Raw genomic sequence first — 20,017 nt, 5'->3', positions numbered from 1 at the left:
TGTACTGAGGGAATACAGCACTGTACTGAGGGAATACAGCAATGTACTGAGGGAATACAGCAATGTACTGAGGGAATACAGCACTGTACTGAGGGAATACAGCACTGTACTGAGGGAATACAGCACTGTACTGAGGGAATACAGCACTGTACTGAGGGAATACAGCACTGTACTGAGGGAATACAGCACTGTACTGAGGGAATACAGCACTGTACTGAGGGAATACAGCAATGTACTGAGGGAATACAGCACTGTACTGAGGGAATACAGCACTGTACTGAGGGAATACAGCACAGTACTGAGGGAATACAGCACTGTACTGAGGGAATACAGCAATGTACTGAGGGAATACAGCACAGTACTGAGGGAATACAGCACTGTACTGAGGGAATACAGCACAGTACTGAGGGAATACAGCACTGTACTGAGGGAATACAGCAATGTACTGAGGGAATACAGCACTGTACTGAGGGAATACAGCACTGTACTGAGGGAATACAGCACTGTACTGAGGGAATACAGCACTGTACTGAGGGAATACAGCACTGTACTGAGGGAATACAGCACTGTACTGAGGGAATACAGCACTGTACTGAGGGAATACAGCACTGTACAGAGGGAATACAGCACTGTACTGAGGGAATACAGCACTGTACTGAGGGAATACAGCACTGTACTGAGGGAATACAGCACTGTACTGAGGGAATACAGCACTGTACTGAGGGAATACAGCACTGTACTGAGGGAATACAGCACTGTACTGAGGGAATACAGCAATGTACTGAGGGAATACAGCACTGTACTGAGGGAATACAGCACTGTACTGAGGGAATACAGCACAGTACTGAGGGAATACAGCACAGTACTGAGGGAATACAGCACTGTACTGAGGGAATACAGCAATGTACTGAGGGAATACAGCACAGTACTGAGGGAATACAGCACTGTACTGAGGGAATACAGCACAGTACTGAGGGAATACAGCACTGTACTGAGGGAATACAGCAATGTACTGAGGGAATACAGCACTGTACTGAGGGAATACAGCACTGTACTGAGGGAATACAGCACTGTACTGAGGGAATACAGCACTGTACTGAGGGAATACAGCACTGTACTGAGGGAATACAGCACTGTACAGAGGGAATACAGCACTGTACTGAGGGAATACAGCAATGTACTGAGGGAATACAGCACTGTACTGAGGGAATACAGCACTGTACTGAGGGAATACAGCACTGTACTGAGGGAATACAGCAATGTACTGAGGGAATACAGCACTGTACTGAGGGAATACTGCAATGTCTTTCAGAGGAAACCTTCCAATTTCACCCCATCTGCTCTTGCAGCTGGACGTAAAAGTTCTGCTGATGATATTTCAAAGGAGGAAGTTCTCTCGGGTAAACTGCTCAATATAAAGCCCTCGGTGATGAGCACTGAGCAGATAATCTGGTCATAATCATAGTTCGGTTTTGAACTCACTTTCTTGCTTTACAGATGCTGCCTGACCTGCTGAGTATTTCCAGCATCTTATTTGTGTTTGTTGGAGCCTGTTGTGCACAATCTGGCTGCTGCATTTCGTACAGGAAAATCCCAAAGCCTTTTATTCATATATAAGGAGCAAGAGCGTAACGAGAGAAAGGGTTGGCCCATTCAAAGGACAAAGGAGGAAAGTTATGTGTGGAGTCAGAGAAAATGGGTGAGATTCTTAACGAGTGCTTTGCATCGATATTCACCGAGGGGAGGGACATGGCGGATGTTGAGGTTAGGGATAGATGTTTGATTACTCTAGGTCAAGTCGGCATAAGGAGGATGTGTTGGGTATTCCTAGAGGCATTAAAGGTGGACAAGTCCACAGGTCCGGATGGGATATATCCCAGGTTACTGAGGGAAGTGAGAGGGGAAATAACTGGGGCCATAACAGATATCTTTGCAGCATCCTCGAACACAGGTGAGGTACCGGAGGACTGGAGATTTGCTAATGTTGTCCCCTTGTTTAAGAAGGGTAGCAGGGATAATCCAGGTAATTATAGATCGGTGAGCCTGACGTCAGTGGTAGGGAAGCTGTTGGAGGAGATACTGAGGGATAGGATCTATTCCCATTTGGAAGAAAATGGGCTTATCAGTGATAGGCAACATGGTTTTGTGCAGGGAAGGTCATGTCTTACCAACTTAATAGAATTCTTTGAGGAAGTGACAAAGTTGATTGATGAGGGAAGGGCTGTAGATGTCATATACATGGACTTCAGTAAGGCATTTGATAAGGTTCCCCATGGTAGGCTGATGGAGAAAGTGAAGTCTCATGGGGTACTAGCTAGATGGATAAAGAACTGGCTGGGCAACCCGAGACAGAGTAGTAGTGGAAGGGAGTTTCTGAAAATGGAGAACTGTGCTCAGTGGTGTTCCACAGGGATCCGTGCTGGGACCACTGTTGTTTGTGATATACATAAATGATCTGGAGGAAGGTATAGGTGGTCTGATTAGCAAGTTTGCAGATGACACTAAGATTGGTGGAGTAGCAGATAGTGAAGGGGACTGTCAGAGAATACAGCAGAATATAGATAGATTGGAGAGTTGGGCGGAGAAAAGGCAGATGGGAGGTCAATCCGAGCAAATGCGAGGTGATGCATTTTGGAAGATCCAATTCAAGAGCGAACTATACGGTAAATGAAAAAGCCCTGGGGAAAATTGATGTACAGAGAGATCTGGCTGTTCAGGTCCATTGTACCTGGAATGTGGCTGCGCAGGTCGATAGAGTGGTCAAGAAGGCATACGGCATGCTTTCCTTCATCGGAAGGGGTATGGAGTACAAAAGTTGGCAGGTCATGTTACAGTACAAGACTTTGGTTCGGGCACATTTGGAATACTGCGTACAGTTCTGATCGCCACATTACCAAAAGGATGTGGATGCTTTGGAGAAGGTGCAGAGGAGGTTCACCAGGATGTTGCCTGGTATGGAGGGCGCTAGCTGTGAAGAGAGGTTGAGTAGATTAGGATTATTTTCATTAGAAAGACGGAGGTTGCGGGGGGACCTCGTTGAGGTCTACAAAATCATGAGAGGTATAGACAGGGTGGATAGCAAGAAGCTTTTTCCCCCCAGAGGGGGGACTCAATTACTAGGGGTCACAAGTTCAAGGTGAGAGGGGAAAGGTTTCAGGGAGATATGCATGGAAAGTTCTTTACGCAGAGGGTGGTGGGTGCCTGGAACGCATTGCCGGCAGAGGTGGTAGAGGTGGCTACGATAGCGTCATTTAAGATGGGCAGTGAGTAGAGGGATACAGATCCTTAGAAAATAGGCGACAGTTTTAGATAGAGGATCTAGATCGGCGCAGGCTTGGAGGGCCGAAGGGCCTGTTCCTGTGCTGTAATTTTTCTTTGTTCTTACATTACGACAGTGACTACACTTCAAAAGAACGTCATTGTCTGTAAAGCACTTTGGGACAGCCTGAAGTTGTGAAAGGCGCTTTATAAATACAAATCTTCCATTAACAAAGGAAAAAAGACCCAACAATGGAATAGTCGGCAAGAGGACATCAATCAGTCTCCTCTTATCTTAGACAAATCAAAGACAATTCAGGTCCATTCTATTAATTCCATTAACTGGGCTGGAGTTTAACATCAAAGGAAATAAATCTGAACTGTCAGAATAACATGGTTCATTCCTGGGTGTAGAAATCCAATCCCTGTAATCACATGTGAACTCTCTGGTGTCTGAGACAACCGGATGTCCGAGTGAATCCTCTGCCACACACGGGGCAGGTGAACGGCTTCTCCCCGGAATGGATTCGCTGGTGAATCGTCAAATCTCTTCTGCTTTTAAAGCTCTTTTCACAGTCAGAACATTGAAATGGTCTCTCATCAGTGTGAACAAGTTTATGTGACCGAAGCTGCGATTTCAAAGCAAATCCCTTCCCACATTCAGCGCAGGTAAAGGGTTTCTCCCCTGTGTGAATTCGCTGGTGATCCCGAAGACTAATTGCACGACTGAAACTCTTCTCACACTCCATGCAGGTGAATGCTTTCTCGTCAGTGTGAACACGCTGGTGTTCAAGAAGGGTCGCCGATTTAATAAATCCCTTCCCACACACTGAGCAGACGAACGGCCTCTCACCAGTGTGGACACGTTTGTGTAGAGTGAGGTGGGAAGAACAAGTGAATCTCTGCCCGCATTCAGAGCAGTGGAATGGTCTCTCTCCAGTGTGAACCCGTAGATGCTCAGTGAGGTTGGATAAAGACCGGAAGCTCTTCCCACAATGAGAGCAATCGTAGGGTTTCTCTCCGGTGTGAATTCGCTGGTGTGTCGTTAGGCAGAATGACTGCGTGAATTCCTTTCCACAGGTGGAGCAGGTGAATAACTTCTCTCCAGTGTGACTGCGTTTATGAATTTCCAGCTGTGATGGGGATCTGAAACGCTTCCCACAGTCTACACATTTCCACTGTTTCACCATGGTGCCACTAGATTGGGTAATCAGTTAAAGCCTTGTGGACACAGAGAATAATTGTACAGTGTCTCCTCACTGTGAATGATGTGATGTTTTTTTCAGGCTGTGTAATAGTTGAAGCTCTCTCCACTGTCAGTTCACTGGAACTCTCTCACTCGGGTGTGTGTTGTGTGGGTCTCGGTGCTTTTCCAGTCACACTGATGTTTCAGATCCTTTCCCACATTCAAAGGCTAACTCATGATGAATGTGTCAAATCCTCTCCTTCCAATCCCCTGTAAAAGGAGTTGACTGTGTCAGTATCACTGTCTGCCCAGGATAGAAATTCAGAACAAATAATTCTAATTTCCCCAAATATGTTGCCCAATGAAAGTAAAAGAAGGCAAAATCACAACAAAAACATGGAAAACTTTTTCACTAAACCAGAATGTTGTTTTCCGTGTCTCAGAAGCACTCTGCACCCTGAGGTACCAACAGCTGTGGAAGGTATCAAGTGTACTGGTGGACACCTCATGTTTCCGTTCCAGGGCTACCTAAACATGGAAAAGACCACGGAAGAGAGGCCAGCAGTCAGAGGAAGCCCTACATTCTCCCCCATAGAGCTCACCCATCTGGATTTACAAATTGCTGTTTTCAACAGATCCAGGAGCAGACCCTCTGCTCCGACTAGCACAGTCCCCTCTGAGCAGCAAAGCTAGGAATGTGGAGTTAACGTATCACAAAGCATTTAGGAGCAGCCTCTTCCGGTAACGATACTGGGGCTGTAACCTCCACATTAGCATCTCCACCGTGCAGGCCATTCGGCCCATCGAGTCTGCCCCGACCCTCTGAAAGAGCTCCTTCTCTCGGCCCACTCCCCCACCCTATCTGCACAACCCCACCAAACCTGCACATCTTTGGACTGTGGGAAGAAACCCAAGCAGACACGGGAGAAAGTGAAAACTTCACAAAGACAGCCATCCAAGCTCGGATTCGAACATGTGAGACAGCAGTGCTAACCACGGTGCTTACCGTGCTGCCAATTATCGATTTAAGCTCTTAAAAACCGGTCGCCATTAGGACTCGCCCGGGCATTAGGACCCAGTTGGAAAAGAGACCCCTGAAAGTCCTGCTCATTCTCTTACGTCACCCTGACGCCAGCGCATGCGCTCTTCTCCTCGCTGAACCAAGATGGCGGCCGTTCACCCGGACCTGATTAGAGGCACCGGACCCGAAGCCACAAACTCGGTACCGCAGGGTCTTATTTCGGCCTGCGGCATTCACTCGGGATTGAGAAACTCTCCCCGTCCAGAGCTGGCTCCATCGATCCCACTGGGGTTCCATATCTTTACCAGTTTACTGCAGCCCATCTGCGCCAGTTTCCCGGTTCCTTCCGACTTGGAACAATAGGATCACCCAGAATGCCTCGCGGCTGGCCCTGGAGCATGCGCACTCAGCGATTGGGCAATGAGCAAATTGGATAGAGCGGTTACTGGGCCGCGGAGGATTGTGGGGACTGTGGCAACCATTCATCAGCTGTTTTATTGGAGGCTGACCGCAGATCAGACCTGAACCTATAATATTGCTGTTTTATTTTAGGGCCCAATCAACTAAATAGAAGAACTAAATTAATTTAGGGATAAATTAAAGGGGGCCGTTCCTACAAAGAACAAACGGAGCATGGCCCAAAAAGAACAAAGAGGAACAGAAACTTAAAACATCAAATCAAAACGTGAAAACTGACTGGGGTCGATAAAGCAGTCCAAGCCCTTTGGTGTCCACTGAGCACAGAAGGCCTCGTTTCTGTTCATTTCTCTCCAAAGATGCAGTCTAATCTGATTAGTATGTCCAACATTTGCTCTTTATATTTTGATATTCCAACATCTGCAGTGTTTCTGCTTTTTAAAATTTCATTCATTTGATGTTGGCGTCGTTGGCTAGGCCAGTATTTATTGCCCATCCATAATTGACCTTGAGCAGGTGGTGGCGAGCTGCCTTGGTGAACTGCTGCAGTTCATATGGTGTAGGTACAGCCGTAGTGCTATTAGGGAGAGAGTTCCAGGATTTTGACTCAGCGACAGTGAAGGAACAGCGATATATTTCCAATTTAGGATGGTGAGTGGCTTGGAGAGGAATTTCCAGGAGAGGGGATTTTGTTGGGTCTGTTGCCGTTATCCTTTGCGGATGTGGGTTTGGAAAGTGCTGCATAAGAAGCCTTGGTGAATTTCTGCAATGCATCTTGTAGATGGTACACACTGCTGCCATTGTGCTGGAGGGAGTAGATGTTTGTGGATTAGGTGCCAAGCAAATGGACTGCTTTGTTCTGGATAGTGTCAAGCTTCTTGAGTGTTGTTGGAGCTGTACTCACACAGGCAAGTGGAGAGTATTCCATTACACTCCTGACTCGTGTCTTGTAGATGTTGGACAGTTACTTGCCACATAATTCGTAGCTTCTAACCTGCTTTTGTAGCTATGCTATTTATATGGCTAGTCCAATTCAGGTTCTGGTCAATGGCAGCCCCAAGATGTTGATCGTGTTTTATTTTGTTTTGTTACAGATGTTGCTCTGAGAACTGAGTCTAAAAACACAGACCGATTAAAGGCTGTGTTTAAAGTCAGCAAATCTATTTCTGTTGAGACTTTTTATGTCTACAGTATTTTGAAAATTTATTATTGGGAAATGGGCATCGCTAGCATAACCAGCAACTCACCAAGCCTCTTCTGAAAGCACCTTCCAAACCCCCTAACTTACAAGAATATGGACAGCAGGAGCACGGGAACATTACAACCGGCAATTACCCTTCCAAGCCACACACCATTCTGACTTGGAGGTATTTTGTTGTGCCTTCACTGTCTCTGGGCTGAATTCCTTTCCTAGCAGCACTATAGGTACACCAACAATACTTAGATTGCAGCGATTAATGAAGGAAGCTCACCCCCAACTTTGGAAGGACAATTAGGGATGGACAACAAATGATCACATCCCATGAAAGAATTGAAACAATCGACTGACAATCAGCAGTTTCCCTTGATGGTGATGTTTAGTCAATTGCTGCAATCGGAGTGGTGAAGGTGCTCTCACAATGGTATGAGCTAACGAGTTACAGGATTATCACCCGGCAACAATGAATTCATGCCGATGTAAGTCCAAGTCAGGTTGGTTTCTGTTTTCTTCTGGTTCACCGTCTCCCAGATTAAACTCCGAGCTTTCATCAATCCTATCAATCTGTTGAAGACTTTGGCTGGTTGGTGAAATTTACCTGATGTTGGTGTCAGTTGCCTTTCGGAGGATTTCCCAGTTTTCTGAAATTCCATTGTGGTTCTGGTGTTAATGTCATGATCGGAGTTTCAATTCCAGTGCTGATGAGGGAGGACCTGTGCTGACAGAACTACAGAATCGTTACAGTTCAAGGGGAGCCCATTCGACTCATCGAGTCTGTGCTGACTCTCTGAAAGAACATTCTACCTAGCCCCACTCCCTTGCCTTATCCCCGTAACCTTGCATATTCTTTCTTTTCAGATAGAAATTCAATTCACTTTGAATACTTTGATCAAACTTGCCATGTTACAATCTTTTATTTATCTTCAAAATAAGAATTGGAGGTGTCCAAAAAATACAACTTTATTGCTAATTATTCACCTTGATTCTCTTAAATAAAAATAAATCAAAACTCAGATCAAATAATACAGCAAAACATAAAGAGAGTTTAACGAAAACATTCAAAAATCAATAGATGGTTCAGAATTTATTAAGAGCATAGCTTCAGAACAAAAACTTTAATCATGAATCCTTATTTTTAAAGAAATTCTTATCAATGGTCGAACCCCTTATTTACACTCATTGGTTCTAATTCTCAGCTGAGTGAGGCTCTCTGATTTATTCAAACAACTATCTGTCACAGAACATGATTTGTTATCCGGGCATTGGTCAGTACTTAAGATTCATTAATGTCTATCAACTTAATTAAATGTCTATATGTGCCCGTCACGTGTACCAATTCTACAAAGATAAGGTGTTCTGCATTAACCTTGCTTGTTTCTAAGACTCTTGTACATTCTTCTCCTGTTGCTAAGACTACAATACTTTCTTATTACTAAATGTATTGTGGAACAATGGTCTCTACGTTACAAAGGCTTTTATGCACATTTTCTTGAAAGAATGTGAGCTTTGTACAGCAATTCTCATATTTTTATCTGAACCCATGTTTCAGGGCGGCATGGTAGCACAGTGGTTAGCAATGTTGCTTCACTGCGGCAGTAACCAGGTGCAATTCCCGGCTTGGGTCACTGTCTGTGCGAAGTCTGCATGTTCGCCCCATGTCTAAGTGGGTTTCCTCTGGGTGCTCCGGTTTCCTCCCACAAGTCCCAAAAGGCGTGCTGTTAGGTGAATTGGACATTCTGAATTCTCCCTCCGTGTACCCGAACAGGCACCGGAGTGTGGCGACTCGGGATTTGGCTTTTTGGACATTCCATTTTCTGTCTAAGTACTGAATTAAAAAATTATACTGCATCAATTCTTAAAGGTTCCAACTAAATAAATCAGTGAATCAATAAATCTGTAATCTATCATTTCTCCCCTTTTGATTATTCAAAATAAAAATCGAATAGACCAATTACAATAGTACAAAGTAAAGCAAAGAAACAAGTGCCATAAAAATGAACACATTTGCAGTATTTGATGAGAAATTAATAGTAAGCACCCTTCATTTCTGACTCAGTGTTTTTGACATTCTTTTACAGATACATTTGATTATCACAAATACAAGATATATCGCAAAAAAACCTACAAAGAACATAACCAGGCTTTGTACCACTGAAACTCCTAAGAATCCCAACCACTCCACATCCCAACTCGAAGAGTGCTGGACTCGGGTTTTTTGAGATTTTCAACCTCACTTTTAATGTATTTTGCCAAATTAATGATCTCTTTGAAGTGATCTGGAATGTAAGTACAACATTCCGATCCGATCAGGGCACATGTCCACCTTTCTTGGTGAGAATATAATCCAGAGCTATACGAATTTGCAAGGCCACAGGTCGGATAGCTCGCATTTCAGAGGAAATCCTGAACAGGGCTGTTGAGGTGTCATTTGCTACCTTTTCTATGATGACTGCCAGTTTATTAACTTTTTGGCTGTCTTTGCAGCACCATTTTTTAAAAAAACAAAGCGAAAAACTTGTCGTGCAGTAATGGCACGTTTACTTCTTTGATCTGATAGTTTGCATCAGTAATTGTTCCTCCTTGACGTCTCACATCACTGTCTTAAGGCCATATGTTCTTTCTTCCTTGTCAATTTTGAGCGTGATGCTAAGACCGGGTCATGGGATAAGCTTTTGATCTAAAATTGACTATAAAATCATGTTGAGTTGCCATACACAGATTATGTGTTAACTAAACTAAAATAAATGTAATTTCAACTTGTGAGTGATGTATAATACGGTTCCAGTTGTCACAGGGTGAGATCTTACTATTCCACCCCTTATCTCATTATTGTTCTTGGTCACTTCTTTCTTTAGCCCTTGAGTGGGGTAATCTGTGCAGGGAGAAAATTCACTTTGTTTTTCTTTTCTAATCTGATTTTTTTCTTTTCATAACTTGTGATAAATTCCATCTTATTCCACAATCTATTGTAACTTGAATGTGATCTCTGAATAATTGGATTGATACCCCTTTCTCTCGGACACTCTCCATTTGCAAATCATCTCACTCAAATATCATTCAAAATAACATCATGCATGGACTTAAAATATTCTCCAGCTCTCCAAATTGTCTGTATCCACCTTATGGATATTCCTCATCGGGTTTACTTGCTAGCAGCCCCTTACTTGTTCTTATCCAAATAATTTGCCCTGTCACTTCAATTGTGCTCGTTTCGACAGGTAACAGTGTGTTTGATTCTATCCCAATTATTTTAAGTCAGTTTCTCTATGGAATGTGTGTCAGTGCCTTGATCACTTAATGATGGTGTTTCTCTCTGTTGGCCCCATTTACCATTTCCGGCCATGTCAAGTAGTGTGCCTGCATGGGGCCTGCTCTTCAATGCATAATGGCAAGCCTGCCTATTAGTTTCTTCACACGTAACTCATCTGCACACGTACGCAGTGCCCCCAATGTCATAACCACACATTCTTGAACCTTTTGTGATCTTATCAAAAGATCTCAAAGTTGTTGCTTATCTCTCCATGTATGATCCAGATGCCTTGGGTGGTGGCCAGAGTATCAAATTTTTGTTCTCTTAAATAAAAGCATAGACAAGGACACAAGCATTACCAAGAGAAAATTTATCAATGTATTAGCCTCCTCTGAACTTTCCCCTTCATATTAAGGCCAGATTGAAATATTCCATTGAATTGCACCCAATATTCCAATTCCCATTTCCTGGTTTGATTTCCTGTCTCATTCGTCTACCCTCAATTACTTAATCCTACCCCAACCATGAGCCCTGGAGTTATCTAGCAGTCCAATGATATATCTTCATGTTTAAAACAGAAATCAACATTTCCATTTGGTTCCAGACAGTAACATTGTGATTGTTTGTTCTTTGTCTTAAATTACCCATTTGTTTTACAGTAACTTGCTCAATTACATTGTCTTTTCACATCACAGAAGTGTTTCAAATTCGAACAACAATGTTGTTGGCTTTCAGATTTGTATTAATGTCCAGTTCATCTCTTCTTGGTCTGAAGTTGCAGGATCTCTTCTTCAAAATAGGCTTTGTCCTTATGTCCATGGACACCAGCTAAACTGGATGTTTTTTTTTACATCATCGTTGTTTTTGTTACCCATCAAATAGATTTCATTTTTAATTTCATCCCGCCTTGTTCACCTATCGCCCATCCTGTTCTTGGCTCTTCATTCACTCTGCCGTATCCCGTCGTCACATTGGCCTCCTCTAATCGTTCTTCCCCAACCCTACTCACTCCCTCAACTCCAATCTGCCTCAATGTTCATATATCCCACTTGGTTGTTCCTCTTGTCCTGAACTACTGTAAGCCGCCCATTTGAGTAATAGACACTCCCCTGGAGCCCTTCTAGCATCTGAGATCATTTTCAATCTTCCCATGTTCAGAATATCCTCTATCCAGCAGCAACTGCTGATTGCCTGTTGGAGTAACAGACTTCAGATCATTTAGAATCTCCATATTGTTGGGTTGGTACGGCAAAGTAATAATTCCCATTATTATGGCCATGTATGTGGAAGGGAGCAAGTAAAATCTGGCAAACCTAATGCTGACGCTGTTGCTCAGACTTGTCTAAGACTGGTGAATGCAACCTCGCGCTTCTCCATCAATTCTGTGTTACAACTTCTCACTGAATGCCCACCCACCCTTTGACTGGATTTTAAATCAGGCCGACTATTGCTGCAAAATTGAAAGTCTTACAAAGGGGGCGGCACGGTGTTTAACACTTCCACCTCACAGTGCCAGAGAGTGGTGGGTCTGTGGAATTCATTGCCACAGAGGGCGGTGGAGGCCGGGACGTTGAGTGTCTTTAAGACAGAAGTTGATAATTCCTCGAGAAATCAAGAATTTAAGGGCTATGGAGAGAGCGGGTAAATGGAGTTGAAATCAGCCATGATTGAATGGTGGAGTGGACTCGATGGGCCGAATGGCCTTACTTCCGCTCCTATGTCTTATGGTCTTATGGACCCGGGCTCCACTCTAGCCGTGGGGAGCTTGCACTTTTTCCCTGTGCCTGTGTAGGTTTCCTCCCACAACCCAAACACGTGCAGGGTAGGTGTGTTGGTCACGATCCAAGGATGTGTAGGTTAGGTAGGTATATGGGGATAGAGGGGGCCTGGGGAGGGCGCTCCCACAGAGGGTCAGTGCAGACTGATAGGCAAATGGCCTCTTTCCGCACTATTGTGATTCTACGATGCAATGATTCTATCAAATAAATTCGCAAATTCCTGAAGCTGCTGCAAATCTTGTTCCACTTGCAGTTACCTGGAAAGTAAAACACAAAAGATCCATTCTGCTTGGGGCAAAATGGGTTAATTAATCGGAACATATCTGACAATTCAAACTTAAAATTTGTAATTCCCAATTCGTGTAAAAATATAAATACATCTTCAGCTGTTAACAGGCATGGATTAATTCTCTGCTTCTTTGAAAAAAGGGTGGGGTAAAAATTTTCAACTGGACACCATTACGTCACCGCCTCTCTTTGTTTTGACCGAGTAAGAAACATGGGACCCCTTTTCTTTAATATTCTCTATTGTACACACTTTTTATTTCTCTCGATCTCAGAATTTTTTCTGTCATTCTTCTTGCATCAGGAATAATTATTTTTTGAACCCGACAAGAAGTTTTAACACATAATCTATCCAACACAGGATTTGCCATAATCATTTTAGATATCCCAAATTCCAATAAATCATAATAAACTAAAATTATCTCACTCTTACATGTGTGAATTTGTATCTGGATTAATATTCCCACATGTTGATCACAAATATCCTGGAAGCATGCCTCTGGCCAGAAAAAACATGACTCCAGGTTTTGTAAGCTGTTTGCTCAGCGATTGCAATTTTGACAGAAAAACATCAACACTTGAAACAGACACACATGAATATCATTCACACATAAGCAGGTTCCGGTAGCGGCCATGACCTGCTAGGTCGCACGAACGGCAGCTCCCGCCGGGATAGGTTTTTTGGGCCGCTAAAAGGAGCGGCGGCGGTACTTGACGGGAGGGACCGGCGCAGGAACGGACGTGGGAGAGGCTCTCCTCGGCGGTGCATGGAGAGAACCAGGAGCGGAGCCAGCAGACGCGCGAACCCGGGGAAGAAGGTCGAGAAGGACAAAATGGCGGCCGGAGAAGATCGGGAGGTGTGGGCCCAGTGGGCCAGAGAATAGCAGGAGCTCCTTAAAAACTGCTTTATGGAGCTGAAAACTGAGATGCTGGCCTTCATGGAAAGAATTGTGGTGACCCAGAAGGCGCAGGAGAAGGAGATCAAGGAGGTGAAGAGGAAGGTGGCGGAGAACGAGGACGAGATCCTGGGCCTGGCGGTGAAGGTGGAGGCGCACGAAGCGCTCCATAAGAGATGGCAGGAGAGGCTGGATGACCTTGAGTGTAGGTCTCGGAGCCATAATCTGCAGATCCTGGGCCTTCCCGAAGGAGTGGAGGGGGCGGACGCGAGCACGTACATGGCCACAATGTTGGGGACGTTGATGGGCGCGGGGGCCTTCCCGTGGCCCTTGGAGCTGGATGGGGCGCACGGGGCTCTCGCCAGAAAGCCGAGGGTAAACGAGCCACCAAGGACGATGGTGATACGGTTCCAGCGCTTGGCAAACCGGGAGCGAGTCCTGCGGTGGGCGAAGAAAGAGCGGAGCAGTAAGTGGGAGAACGGCGAGATCCGAATTTACCAGGATCTGGGAGCTGAGCTGGCGAGGAGACGTGCAGGTTTCAACCGGGCGAAGGCGGTCCTCCATGGTAAAGGGGTGAAGTTTGGGCTCCTGCACCCGGCGAGACTGTGGGTAACATACCAGGACAGGCACCACTATTTTGATACGCCGGACGAGGCGTGGTCATTGATCAGGCAGGAGAAGCTGGACCTGAACTAAGGGACACTTGTATGAGGGTGAAATGTGCGGGTGGGGAGGGACTGAGGGGAGGACGGCGGGTAAAGCATAAGTTTATGGGCTTGTCTGCCCTAGTTTGGTTGGTGGTTTTGTTGTTTCTTTTCCAGGTGTTTTGTTCTCCAGGTGTTCGGTGCTAGGGGGTAGGAAATGCCCGGGACGGGTTGTCCGGCGCACGGGGAGGTCCCAGAGGGCACTTGCCCCTCTACCGCTGTGGGGACAGGGGGGGGGGGGGGGGGCCCAAAGGAGGCAACAAGTTAAAAGTTGGTATATAGAGGTGGGAGCGGCCAGGGTCAACATGGGTGAGATGACTGACGGAAGCACAATGGCGGGGAAACAAGAGCTAAGTGGATGCTTGGGGGGGTGCAGGGGGTTTTGGGGGGGTGCAGGGGGTTTTGGGGGTGGGGGGTGCAGGGGGTTTTGGGGGTGGGGGGGTGCAAGGGGTTTTGGGGGTGGAGGGGGGGGGGAAGGGGTGCTGCTTTGCTGACTGAAGGGGAGCCAGGTGAGGTGTATGGATGGAGAGTCAGGCGGGGTGGCCGCCGGGTGGAGAGCTGGAGGAGGGAGGCGGGGGCACGCGGTTGGCCGAAAAAGGGAGATGGCTAGTCGGCGGGATCCCCCCCCCCCCCAACCAGGCTGATCACGTGGAACGTGAGGGGCCTGAATGGGCCGGTCAAGCGGTCCCGCGTGTTCTCGCATTTGATGGGGTTGAAGGCGGACGTGGCCATGTTGCAAGAGACCCACTTAAAGCTCGCTGACTAGACGAGGCTGAGGAAAGGATGGGTGGGACAGGTGTTTCACTCGGGGTTAGACGCCAAGACCAGAGGAGTGGCCATTTTGGTCAGTAAACGGGTGGCATTTGAGGCGGGGAGCATCGTGGCGGACAAGGGGGGCAGGTATATAATGGTGAGTGGCAAGCTGCAGGGGACCCGGGAGGTGTTAGTGAATGTATATGCCCCGAACTGGGACGATGTGGACTGCGTGTTGGGTAGGATCCTGGACTTGGAGATAAGTCACCTGATAATGGGAAGGGACTTTAATACGGTCTTGGATCCGAGCTTGGATCGTTCCAAGTCCAGGTCGGGAAAGAGGCCGGCGGCGGTCAGGGCCTTGTAGGAGTTCATGGGCCAGATTGGGGGGGGGGGGGACACACCCCTGGAGGTTTACGCGGCCAAGGACGAAGGAGTTTTCCTTTTTCTCCCATGTCCATGAAGTCTATTCATGAAAAGGCTTCTTTGTGTTGAGTAGGGCGCTGATCCTGAGGGTGGAGGGGGTAGAATACTCGGCCATTGCGGTCTCGGACCCGCACTGGGTGGACCTGCGACTGGGGGCAGAACGGGGTCAGCGCCCTCTCTGGCGACTGGATGTGGGGCTGCTGGCGGACGAAGAGGTGTGCGGGTGGATGAGGAGTATTGAGAATTAGGTGGGAGCGAATGACACAGGAGAGGTGACGGTGACAGTAGTTTGGGAGGCTCTGAAGGCGGTCGTTAAGGGAGAGTTAATCTCCATTAGGTCCCATAGAGAGGAGAGGGAGAGACTGGTGGGAGAGATACTCAGGGTAGACAGGAGGTACGCGGAGGCCCCAGAAGGGGTGCTGTTGAAAGAGTGCCGGAAATTACAGACGGAGTTTGTCTTGCTGACCACGGGGAAGGTGGAGGCGCAGCTGAGGAAAGCGAAGGGGGCAGTTTATGAGTATGGGGGGAAGGCGAGCAGGATGCTGGCGCACCAGCTTGCAGGAGGGCGGCAGCCAGAGAGATTGGGGAAGTGCGGGATAGGGAAGGCAACATGGTGCTGAGCCCAGAGAGGGTTAATGAAGTCTTCAGGGAGTTCTACGGGAAGTTATACGAGTCGGAACCCCCCCGGGGAGGGGGAAGGGATGAGGCAGTTCATGGACCGGTTGAGGTTCTCAAGGGTGGAATCCGAGCGGGTGGAGAGACTGGGGGCTCCGATTGAGTTGGAAGAGGTAGTCAGGGGGCTGGCAGGCATGCAGACGGGCAAGGCCCCGGGCCCGGACGGTTTACCTGTGGAATTTTATAAGAAGTTCTCGGAGCTGCTGAGCCTGCTCCTGATGAGAACCTTCAATGAGGCAAAGGAGAAAGGGACCCCTCCCTCCGACAATGCCGCAGGCATTGATCTCGCTCATCCTGAAGAAGGAGAAGGATCCGCTTCAGTGTGGGTCCTACAGGCCGATATCGCTCCTGAACGTAGATGCCAAGCTGTTGGCAAAAATTCTGGCCACCAGAATAGAGGACTGTGTCCCGGGAGTGATTGGGGAGGGCCAGACGGGAGGCTCCTGAATATCTTCATGATGCCCTCGGAGGTGGAGGCGATGGACGCGGAGAAGGCCTTTGACAGGGTGGAGTGGGAGTATCTGTGGGAGGCGCTAGGCAGGTTTGGATTCTGGGAGGGATTTATAGGGTGGGTCAAGCTGCTGTACCAGGCCCCTGTAGCGAGTGTGTCCACAAACCGGCTAAGGTCGGAATATTTCAGGTTGCACCGGGGGATGAGACAGGGGTGACCCCTGTCCCCGTTGCTGTTTGCCCTGGCAATTGAGCCGTTGGCCCTTGCGCTCAGGACTTCGAGGGATCGGAGGGAACACCGGGTCTCCCTCTACGCGGATGACCTGCTGTTGTATATTTCGGACCTGTTAGAGGGGATGGGGGAGGCCATGCGGATCCTGGGGGACTTTGGGAGGTTCTCCGGGTATAAGTTGAACGTGGCAAAGAGTGAGCTGTTCGTGGTCCACGGTAGGGGCCAGGAGGAGAGACCGAGGGAGTTCCCGCTCAGAATATTGGAGAGGAGCTTTCGATACTTGGGGATACAAGTGGCCGGGGACTGGGATGCCCTGCACAGGCTCAACTTAGCACGGCACTTGTCACGGCTCCGCACGACATTCTCGCCGGCATGATACACCAAGCCCGGTGGTGACGGCGGCACTGAGCATCTGGGGGCAGTGGAGGAGACACAGGGGAGAGGAGGGGGCCTCTGTGTGGACCCCGATACGGAATAACCACAGATTTGCTCCGGGTAGAGTGGATGGGGGGTACCAAGGCTGGTATAGGGTAGTTATTAGAAGGATGGGGAACCTGTTTGTAGACGGGACTTTCCCTGGCATGCAGGCGCTGGAGGAGTGGTTCGGCCTGCCCCCGGGGAATGTGTTCAGGTACCGCCAGGTTCGGGACTTTCTTAGAAAACAGGTGGGGACATTTCCGCTGCTGCCCCCACGTAGGATCCAAGATAGGGTGGTGTCTGGCGTCTGGGTAGGGGAGGGGAATGTGTCGGACATATATCAGGAGCTGCAGGAGGTAGAGGAAGCCTCAGTGGGGGAGTTGAAGGATAAGTGGGACGAGGAGCTGGATGAGGGCCTGTGGGCCAATGCCCTGGGCAGGGTGAACTCCTCCTCATCATGTGCCAGGCTCGGCTTCATCCAATTTAAGGTGGTGCATCGGGCACATATAACGGCGGCAAGAATGAGTAGATTTTTGGGGTGGGGGACAGGTGCCCGAGATGTGCGGGGAGTCTGGCGAATCATGCCCATATGTTTTGGGCATGCCCGGCGCTTAAAGGATTCTGGCAAGGGTTTGCAAGGGTGATGTCTAGGGTTTTGGACGCTCGGGTGAAGGTGAGTCCAACAGTAGCGATATTTGGGGTGTCGGAGGATCCGGGAGTACAGGAAGCGAAAGAGGCCGAGGTACTGGCCTTTGCCTCCCTGGTAGCCCGGAGACGGATTCTGTTAATGTGGAGGGACTCGAAACCCCCGAGTGTGGAGACCTGGGTTAGCGACATGGCGGGGTTCCTTAGCCTGGAGCGAATAAAGTTCTCCTTGATGGGGTTCTCCTGGCGGTGGCAACCTTTCCTTGAAAAATAAAAACTGGTCACTTTTCCTGACAAAATCTACACTCAGAATAGACAATTCTTCTAAACTGCCCAATAAAAGTATTCTTCAGACTTATCCCTATTATCCAAACCATATTTCTATTTTAGCAATACAGAATCGTAAAGATTCACTAACAATTCATTCACAATTTGGTACTTCAAAACACTCTGTAGATAAAGGAACATATTTTAGAACACAAATTACTACATCAACCAAGGAAAAAGAACAGAACACACAAACTTCCTGAACAAGAAACCATGGTCAATCGACTTCACACAATCAAATAAAAACACCTAAATTAAAACCCTTTCAGTTTATGCCACCACAAATACCACATGATAGCTCAAGCCACTTTATTCACAAAATATAACCTCAAACCATACAGTCGGTCGTAATCCATTGGCACCGTTACAAATAATGAACAAGATACAACCACCAACACACAATTTCTAATTCAACCACCTAACGAGTCGTCCAAATCCATCCAAAGATACAAACCATATAGTTCCATCACCAATACCAGCTTGTTCGAACCAAATAGGTTTGTTAAGAACCCCAATCCAGGCACTCACTTGGGCCATATAAAGTTCAGAGCCCTGATAATAAAAGAATGACACACAAGTATCCCATACAGACTTACAATTATCTGATACATCACGGACAAAATTCAAATGGAGATCCACTATACAGAATAAAACAACCAATACGGTGACACAACACCCCAATATAAGTCAGAAAAATAAAAACTGGTCACTTTTCCAGACAAAATCTACACTCGGAATAGGAGATTCCAACCTTTCAAAATATTATGATCAATTGGATGAACCAATTAAACTGAGAGACATGAAATCCCTTGAAAAGGAGCCATTAAAATTAGCTGAGACAATAGTTATCATCTCTAATACCTTTAAACTCACTCCCATTCAGGATACGCTTTTAAACAGGGGCTTGCCATTTGTCCCAGTGCAAAGCAAGATAATAAACAGATCCAAATGGATCTCGATAAATTTTCCAGAAAAATCAAACTCTTGAATTTCTTAGAGTAAAAGACAATGAACAAGGAACCGTTCACCCCCCAATCAAATTGGCTTCTACCCAAAAAGAAAATAGATACAAAAATACTGAACTTTATCCAAACGATCGATTTAGACACTGGTAAAATTAAACAAATACGGGACAAACACAATCTCACACGAGCGGAAAGACAGGCAATCAGACAATTCAAATCAAATTTGAATATCATAATAAAATCAGCAAATAACGACAACAATATTGTTCTAATGGATCGACAACAATATCTTTTTGAAGCTTACCGACAATTGAACAATATCGAATATTACACAAAAGTACCGGAACCCTCATATCGCCAAAAAACAACTCCTCCTCCACAATAGTCCTCAATACCGGGGCCCCACAAGGCTGCACCCTTAGCCCCCTGCTATACTCCCTGTACAAACTGCGTGGCAAAATTTGGTTCCAACTCCATCTACATGTTTGCTAAAGACATGACCATAGTGAGTCGGATCTCGAATAACGACGAGTCAGAATACACAAAAGAGATAGAGAACCTAGTGGAGTGGTGCAGCGACAACAATCTCTCCCTGAATGCCAGCAAAACTAAAGAGCTGGTCATTGACTTCAGGAAGCAAAGTACTGTACACACCCCTGTCTGCATCTACAGAGCCGAGGTGGAGATGGTTAACAGCTTCAAATTCCGAGGAGTGCACATCACCAAATATCTATCCTGGTTGGGACGCTACCAGAAAGCACAACAGCACCTATACTTCCTCAGGAAACTAAGGAAATTCAGCATGTCAACACTGACTTGTACCAACTTTTACAGATGCACCATAGAAAACATCCTATCTGTCTGCATCACAGCCTGGTTTGGCAACTGCTCGGCCCAGGACCGCAAGTAACTTCAGAGTCGTGAACACAGCCCAGTCCATCACACGAACCTGCCTCCCATCCATTGACTCCATCTACACCTCCCGCTGCTTGGGGAAAGCGGGCAGCATAATCAAAGATCCCTCCCACCCAGCTTACTCACTCTTCCAACTTCTTCCATTGGGCAGGGATACAAAGGTCTGAGAACACGCACAAACTGATTCAAAAACGGCTTCTTCCCCACTATTACCAGATT

General features: G+C 46.9%; 2 long non-coding RNA genes across 2 annotated transcripts; one reads left to right on the top strand and one right to left on the bottom strand.

The window, feature by feature from the left end:
- Positions 1 to 3,446: 3,446 nt before the first annotated feature.
- On the bottom strand, positions 3,447 to 5,596 carry LOC140419479 (uncharacterized). Its single transcript, XR_011945811.1, has 2 exons — positions 5,451 to 5,596; positions 3,447 to 4,714 (listed from the first exon to the last, which is right to left on the bottom strand). It is a non-coding gene; the product is annotated as an uncharacterized lncRNA (long non-coding RNA).
- A 227-nt stretch (positions 5,597 to 5,823) lies between these two features.
- LOC140419483 (uncharacterized) lies at positions 5,824 to 12,819 on the top strand. Its single transcript, XR_011945816.1, has 2 exons — positions 5,824 to 7,559; positions 9,159 to 12,819. It is a non-coding gene; the product is annotated as an uncharacterized lncRNA (long non-coding RNA).
- Positions 12,820 to 20,017: the final 7,198 nt, after the last annotated feature.

The sequence above is a fragment of the Scyliorhinus torazame genome, chromosome 5, assembly GCF_047496885.1.
Source record: "Scyliorhinus torazame isolate Kashiwa2021f chromosome 5, sScyTor2.1, whole genome shotgun sequence".
Lineage (NCBI taxonomy): Eukaryota > Metazoa > Chordata > Chondrichthyes > Carcharhiniformes > Scyliorhinidae > Scyliorhinus > Scyliorhinus torazame.
Note: the sequence above shows the minus strand (reverse complement) of the source record. Positions and strands in the feature narration are given on the sequence as shown.